The sequence below is a fragment of the Primulina huaijiensis genome, chromosome 8, assembly GCF_012295235.1.
Source record: "Primulina huaijiensis isolate GDHJ02 chromosome 8, ASM1229523v2, whole genome shotgun sequence".
NCBI classification, from domain to species: Eukaryota; Viridiplantae; Streptophyta; class Magnoliopsida; order Lamiales; family Gesneriaceae; genus Primulina; species Primulina huaijiensis.
The window spans coordinates 11,314,975-11,323,625 of NC_133313.1; the positions used below are offsets into that span (position 1 = coordinate 11,314,975).

The 8,651-nt window shown below is 35.3% G+C and overlaps 1 long non-coding RNA gene across 4 annotated transcripts; it reads left to right on the forward strand.

Annotated features, from left to right (window-relative positions):
* Positions 1-2,208: 2,208 nt before the first annotated feature.
* LOC140982509 (uncharacterized) lies at positions 2,209-4,379 on the forward strand. 4 transcript variants are annotated; one of them, XR_012176294.1, is made up of 4 exons: positions 2,209-2,278; positions 3,182-3,244; positions 3,423-3,493; positions 3,649-4,379. It is a non-coding gene; the product is annotated as an uncharacterized lncRNA (long non-coding RNA). The 4 variants fall into 4 exon arrangements; XR_012176295.1 differs by lacking the exon at positions 2,209-2,278 and having other exon boundaries at positions 2,285-3,244; positions 3,649-3,824; positions 3,860-4,379; XR_012176293.1 differs by lacking the exon at positions 3,182-3,244.
* Positions 4,380-8,651: the final 4,272 nt, after the last annotated feature.

Genomic DNA, 8,651 nt, shown 5'->3' on the forward strand with positions numbered 1-8,651 from the left:
AACGTAATGTACATATAAATCTAAAAGTACAAGTCCTGTACTAAATACATTTACTTGGTTCAACGACATATCAGTGCTGAATCCTAATCTACTTTTGAGCCCGGATCTTCACGCTACTAGTGCTGACTCGTTTTCTTCTTGATCCCGATCCTGTCCCACCTGTTGTCATGCACACATAAAAACAAGACAACAGCAGAATAACTCCGGTGAGAATTACATTCCCAGTATAAACCATGTATACATGCAATCATACCGACAATATAAAAGCATATAACAGGCATTCATAACATGTATCAAATATTCAGCGCATGTATCAAAATCCGAAACATGAATCAATATCAAGAATAAATCCTATTCTAAAGATGTACCATAATCAGGAACATAATTCAATATCAAGCAATGAATCACTCTCCGTGATTCTCAGACTCAGACTCGACTCAGTCCTAATCTAGGGATCCCCATCAGAATAAGAACATACACCCACCTACACTCCCGATCGGGGTGGTGGTACGTTCTTATTCACGGACTTTGGCCCTTTCCATATCGAACATCAGTAATAGAAGCAACTCCAATTCTATCCGCTTCGATATGACCAAACGTCCGATGTCCAGACCTATCTGTCAAAGACTATGGCACTTCTGCCATATTCCTATCCTGTGACAAGGTGCAATGGGCCCGTGACGATTCTATCACTATCCGGCCCTTCTGTCACAAGACCAATCATTTAATACCTGCTATCTATATATCAATAGAACAAGCATATCAATTCATTCATTAATTGCAATTATCAATGCAATAAAATAAAGTATGTGATTTAGGGAACCTCGAGTCAAACCTCACTCGAGTTGTGCAATCCCAACTCAACATTAATTTATACCTTTATCTTCTCGGTCCGACGAAGACGAAGTTTCGAATTCAACTCTGTCCATACCCAATCTGGCAATGACAATATCGAACAGGCACAATATCAATATATAACTCGATTCCACAACTGTTCTGATTAATACTTAAATCAAAACATAATCTGATCAATGTCAATAGACATACGGTACCACAATACAATCTCAATAATGAATTTGGTCAAATATCAATCTGCTGATATTGCGACGTCATAAAAATACAATCTCAGTAATCCCGTCAATCTCAACATCACAGATATACTACCAGAACTCATAATCAATATTGGTATAATTCATACTCTCAACCATAATAGATATTCATACTCTCAACTCAGTACAATCTCTATCATAACAGTTCTGAAAATCATATCAATTGCATACACAGTCTGTTCTTCGATCTGACTTCCATTATATACTGATCAGTAAATCCAGAACACATAACAATAATCAAATCTCAATTCATAATCAGTAATGATACAAATCTGATATCAAATCTCAGTCAATTCCTTCCGAAAATCATAATAATTCCATACGGTATCTATTCTTTAGTCCGGTTTCGATTCTACGAGGTTTACTATGTCAAGAACATCATACATGAATTCTGTTCAATGCTGACAATATCATAATTTCAAAACATATCACAACGTAGCAAAACTTACGTCAAGTTGTAGCCTGCGTCGATAGGAACACAGTACTGAAGTCGGATTCAAAATCGGATAGACGGATCTTCCGTAACCTTCAAATTTCTAAAAGAAAAGGCGTAAGGATTTTCACGATATTCTCTGAAATTTTTCTCGATTCCTTAACTCTGATTTATGAGAAATGCATTTATATATATCACAATGCATGACAAGGAAACGTGGCTTCATCTTCGAAATGCACGTCTCGCGCATATGCGCGACCACCGCTGGCGCATATGCGCGAGACCTTCGAGTCTCGGCGCTTGTGTATTCGGCGGCTCGCGCATATGCGCGAGACCTACAGTCTCGTGCACACACACACACTCGCACATATGCGCGCCTCCATCCGGCGCATATGCGCCAACTCTTCTGGACTTTTTCTTTGGCTAACTATACACCTCGCGCATATGCGCGCCTTCGCTCCGCGCATATGCGCGCAATGTTCTGCCTACCTCGCGCATATGCGCCTGGCTGAGTCGCGCATATGCGCGAGGGCTCATCCTCGCACATATTTTACGTCTTTTCTTGTCTTTCCCGGTCTAATCCTTTCCGTTTATAATTATCGAGATTAAGCAATAAATCATTTAAGATTAATCTCAGATTACGGTAATCAAAATCTCGAGCCTTACAACAATTGTAATGCAGAGAACAATAAATACAGCAGCCCGTTGAATACATCGGAAATTTGATCATTTTACGGTAAATTTGGAATATTAATCTTATTTAGTTTGTGAATGTTTTCCTCAATCTCTCCCGTTGTTGTCGGTTTTGATTTACGAATTATTTTACAATCCAGATCGGGAAATAGGTGGTTGTAAATTTTTGTTTCTCTTCTTCTTCTTGGAACCAAATTGAATTCGAAAGAACACAAATTGAGTTTTTGATAAGTCGAATTTGCTTTTGTAATTTTTTGTTCAAAAAATCATCTATATCGTTCATGGACGTTCATGCTTTTAATTTAGCAACGGGAAATTTTGTTAGATATTTTGTGCATTCGTGTCTCGATACAGTTCTATTTTTTTTCTCCTGATTTACTTATTTAAATTTATTTTACTTGTGATTTGGATATGAATGTCAAGATAAATTTTGCATCGAGAAGTTGTTCGTTTCCTTCTTTCTGTCAACCAAAAACATGGCTTAATAAAAGTCCTGGATATTGACTCAATTTCCCTCAAACTGTTTGAAATAATGTCTCATTGAAAATCATTTGGAGAATGGTTGTTATAAATTATATTTTTACCAAAGGCCGCTCCAAAATATGACATATTCCTTACCGTTGTTTGTTGTAACTTCTTCAATTCTCCGTGTTCAACTTTTATGGAGCTTTGGAATTTTAAAAAACAGTAGTTGCGACATTTGAATATTGGTTAGAGTCTAATGTTCGGAGTTTGCTGATTAATCTATGAAAATAATATAATATTACACTTTTTCGTATGCTGCACTTAGAAATATCAAGAGCATTACTTCCAGATTGTATGCTAAAAATTGGACCAATTCTTGGCTTCCATTCTTTATTGTGATTGACGCGTCATAGTCATTGGTTTTATTGTTGGTTTTCTGAGTTCACTGACCACTCAAAAATTTGCATGTTTGGGGTGGAAGTCTTGGAAGAAGAGATGGTTTATTCTTACAGGCACCTCTCTGGTTTTCTTCAAGAATGACCCTGTTAGTACCTTAACATCTCTGTTTCCCTTCTCTTTAATGTGCCTGTAAAATCGATTTAGTAAACTCATTGTTTTATCTGCACAACGACTTTGCTGGAGCAATTTCATATATTTAAAGTTCGTTAATCTGTCATATGATATTGAAATGACTGAATATGACCAACTTCTCCTCCATTTAGGCTGCACTTCCACAGCGTGGTGGTGAAGTGAATTTGACTTTGAGCGGCATCGATGTCAATAATTCAGGAAGGTAAATGGTCTCTCTTTTCATGATGTTATGTCTATTTTTCTCTTGCAGCTTTCTAATTCCGCAATTTCTTGAGTTTATATCATAAATCTATTAGCGTCAATCTCACTGAAACTCTACATTCTAATTGAAATCTGGTGTTTCTTGAATTCATCTAGGGAATTGAAACGTGGATTCTGAGACGATTATGTGTTTAATCCATTCGAAGTAAGTTATCTCTTTGATTATATTATCAGTTCAAATACTAAGCTTTTAATGTGTGATTGTGTATTGGGATTGTTTTTCTTGAAGTTATGGGTTTCGTGAGAAATATGGTTGCAAACTTGCACTGTAGGTGTTTGTATTATGTTCTTAAGGCTTGCACTATAGGTGTTTGTATTATGTTCTTAAGTCAATTTAGTTGTCAAGAAATTTTGTTCTATTATTACATTTTATTCTGTCATTGCATATTTTAGAAATTTTGTTTTGTTTCTGGACCCTTACCACCTGGTCAACCTCCCCAAATGGAGTGGTCTATTGCCCAAGCCAGAACTTACAGGTACTCCAAGATCTTATTCATGAGTTTGAAAGAAACCAACAAATGAATATGCAATGCATCAAATATTTATCAAGAACTACACTTGAAACGGTGTTCACAGGTGGAACCTGACATCAAATGCAGCTTGGCCAAACTTTTCGGCTTCTTTCCATTACGGGAAAATAAACGTTTCTAAAATGTTTATTTATTTACTGTGTATTTAGCGAAATCTTCGCAGTAGTTTACATTTTGTTCTTTCATATCGATTTTTTATAGCACGCTTTAATAGATTGTTTTATTTATTTTGTATGTTTATGTTGTACTTGGGTATGATTCGATAAAATAAATATTTATTTTATTAATACGCTAGAACATAGAGGGTTTAACTTATGCATACATTGTCTAAAGATAAATACAATTTTAATTGTTTTTGTTCAATTTATTAGCTGAATTTAGGAGACAAATTTGATGTTTCTATGTATTCAATAAATTTTAGTTCAACGATATTGTTATATTTTTTGGAAAATCATTTGTCTATTTGTTTACTTCTTTTACGTTGAAATTTATCATTATTTCAAATGAGATGATATTGCGGCTTCAAAAGAAATATTATTTTTTGAGATCAAAACCTAAATCATGTAAGGTAACAAATTGAGTTTGACAGATTTATTTAAGCTTCTATGATTCACATACAAAATGTTTCGGTGTCATGATGTTGTAATTTCATGAATGTTTAATATATTAGCTCAATATATTCATGACACACGCAATGCGTGTGCCTCGGTGGCTAGTTAACTATGAAACATAACACCAAAAACAATAATCATACCTTTACTATTCCAAAAACATCACCATAAACAATAACCATTTCCCATAAACTCAATTACCAAACTATATAAAATGTCCATAACTATAATAAACCATAACCATCCAATAACCATAATCTCTACACACTGAACCACTTAAATAACACCATAAACAATAATACGATAAAATGTTGGGATATTACAATCTCCTCTCCTTATAAAAATTTCGTCCTCGAAATTTGCTTACCGTTAAATAAATTAGGATAACGATGCTTCATCTTCTCTTCTGGTTCCCAAGTGGCCTCTTCAATCACATGATTCCGCCATAGAACTTTCACAAGTCCAATTTCCTTATTTCTTAACACTTTGATCTTGCGATCAAGGATTTGAACGGCATTTCTTCGTAGCTCAAATTAGGAAGATCCAATGCTTCTTACTGAAGAACATGAGATGGATTAGAGAGATACTTACTATGCATAGAGACATGAAAGACATTATGAACTCAATCTAAGTCCGGTGGCAATGCAAGATGATAGGCTCAATCTCCATAAAAGGCGATCGATTAAGGTGCCCGTTTGCGCAACGAAAGTTTCAAAATTATTTTTCATACAAGAAACCAAGCACCTCAAACACTAAGATGTGTAGAAAATACCATAAAACACAAAATGACATTCATAGGGTGTTTTAGAAATTTTTACCTATAAATTACAAAGGATTGATGATGGCTCCAACTTAGTTGTCAAACAACTAAGCTCTTGAATGATTGACCCAATCCACAAGCTTCCTTGAGCACTCCTTGCTCAAATGGTTTCTTTCCTTCAAATTAGGTCCACCACTAACAAAGTAGAACCACTCTAATTTTGCACTAGAAAAATTAGAACATTTTTCATTGAGAAGTGTATATTTTCTTCAACCCAAAAATAAGGAAAAATTGAGAGGAATGTGAGCTTAAATTTCGCCCATGGGGTGCTCGAGGAGAGAAGGAAAGACTTTTCTTGGTTGTGTAAAAAGTTAAAATGTGTCCCAAAGGCATGCATGTCTTTTGACTCAAAAAGTTGTCTCTAACCTTTCACCTCCCGAGCATATTATTTAATTTGGGCATCTAACAATTACAAAGCCCATAAAGTTTTATTTAAATGTGTCAAACATATTTGATATCATTTAAACTTTACTTGATTTTACTCAAGCCCACTAGTTGAATAATTATTTCCTATTGGGCTCTACAAAACCCAATATTATTTAATTAATTCAACATTTGAATTAATTTAATTATTTGGACTCTACTAGGCCTATTAGTGTTTAATTAATTCAACACATGAATTAATTTAATTTAGTCCATAATAATGTTTATAAAATTCACAATTTTCAGATACATTATGTGGGGACCCGGGCTCTAACTCAATTATCTTTGGGATTAAGTGGATCTTTGCTAGAAAATGTGGGTCAAAATTTTGCTTTTAACATCAAAACATTTGTATATAATCATACACAAGTGATATCTCTATTTTATTTCAACAACAGTAATCACATGTTTTCTTCCATTATATGTTTATACAAACTAGTGTTTATAACACACTACATATCAAATGTACAACTACTAGTTCCTCTTCTACGCCCGAAGTCACCACGCTATCCAGTCTCAGTCATCCTCGTCGTGACCCTGATCCTGTCCCACCTGTTGTCATGCAAACATACAGACACAACAACAGCCGGAAACTCCGGTGAGAACAAATCCCAGTATAAAACATGTATACATGCATGTCATGCAAATAAACACAAGATAATTAAACATAAATTAGTATGTATAACACATTAGTGAATACGGATAAAACTCTTCGACTCTTATTCTTTGACTCGACTCATATCTAAGTCTAGGGATCCCGGTGTGAATAAGACGTAACAAGTCTCCCACCTACTCTCCCAATCGTGGTGGCGGTAAGTTTTATTCCTAGACTTCGGTCCTATCTGTATCGAGTATCTACAATAGGAGTTGATCTTCTCCTACGCCCATCGATATCACCGAATATCTAGTACTTAGCAATTCTACCAAGGCTTACCTATCTCAGGTACATTGCTATAAATCAATAGACAAGGCATAATCATATCAAATTAAAACAATCTAGTATGTGATTTTTGAGAAACTCAAATCAGATCTAATTCGAGTTGTGAAATCCCGAATCAACATTGCTTTATACCTTTCTTGTCGTAGTCTCGATTGAACAAGTCGAAGTCTTGAATTCTCGATATCCAATCTGTCAATACCAATCTGAAAAGACATATATACAATGTACCATATCAACCTCTAACTCAAAGGAGTACGCATACGGATCAATATTATATCTCGGTACATTTCGACGGCATAACGACGTAATCTTGCGATACCGGTAACTCAAACATCATAAGATCAATATCACCAATTCATAACAACAAGCATATGCATATCACAACCTCCAAATTCTGCACAACTCATGCCATATATGCTGGAAAATGAGAACAATAACAAACGGTATCCTTTCTTCAATCTGTTTTCGATTTTACGTTTACCGTAAACTCAAGAACACATATTATCAACCAAACTATAATTCCTCCAAAATCTGGATTTCAAACCATGCTAGAAAACAGTAAAACTTACATCCTTTGAAAGCTTATGATGAGAGGAACAAGAATCTACACTCGGATTGATAATCAGACGGCTAGATCTTTCACAATTCAAAATCTAAGCTATGATGAAAGTTGAAGGAATTTCTGAAGTCCTCTCCGTTTTTTCTCCTGCAGAATGAAGGGAGGAAGTACAATTCATATATATATCTTGCATGGTAAGGGGAAAGTGGCTTATTCTTTGTTCACCACGTCTCGCGCATATGCGCGACCATCACCGGCGCATATGCGCGAGACGCTCTGTCTCGGCGCTTGAAAATTTCAGCTGCTGGCGCATATGCGCGCCCTCTCTCGGCGCATATACGCCAACTTCTCTGGACAAACACTTTGGCTACTGGACACCTCGCGCATATGCACGCCTCTTGTCACGCATATGCGCGAGACCTTCGTCTCATCACATCTTGGAACCACACAGCTCGCGCATATGCGCGCCCACCAGCCGCGCATATGCGCGAGACCTTCTGTCCTCGCTGATGAAACTAAAAATTAATAATTTATTATATGTTAAAACCTATATTTTGAAATTTAAATTTCATTAAAATTATAAAATTATGTTATTTTAGTATTGTGTGTTTATATTTAAATGTCTTACTAAATATGTTTTAATTTCAGGTTTTCTACGTGTTGGTAAAATAATAATAACTCAAGCTAGAAAATTCAAATGGAGGTGATTCAAATATTTTTGGAATTCTTGAGAAATTATCTACAACTTTGCAGAAGACATGATTGCCTAAAAAGTTGGTTGAGATGATCAAATTGTGAAAATATCAAAAAGAGGACAAATTTACTTTCACCATGACCAACATATAGTAAAAAAATCATAACTATTTCAATATTTAACCAAATGAGGTGAACCAAGTAGCCAAATTCATCTACAGACAATTCCCCACATGTTTGCTGTTTTGAACTGAGTCAAAATTCGGTGATTAAAGTCGTGGAACAAAGCATTGAAAGAAGGGGCATGAAATTGAAGTTTGAGGAGACAAAGACTACTATTACAACTACATTGCATTAATAGAATTTTTGACCCTTTCTCTCATTTGGCCTATAAATAGAGGCCTTGTGCTAGCTTGAGAATCATTCTATCTCATTGTAAAATATAGTGTGAGTGTGTATAAAAGTTCTAAGTTCCAATATATTTTTCATTTTCCAAATTATGAGTGATGTTTTTAGTGTTGAT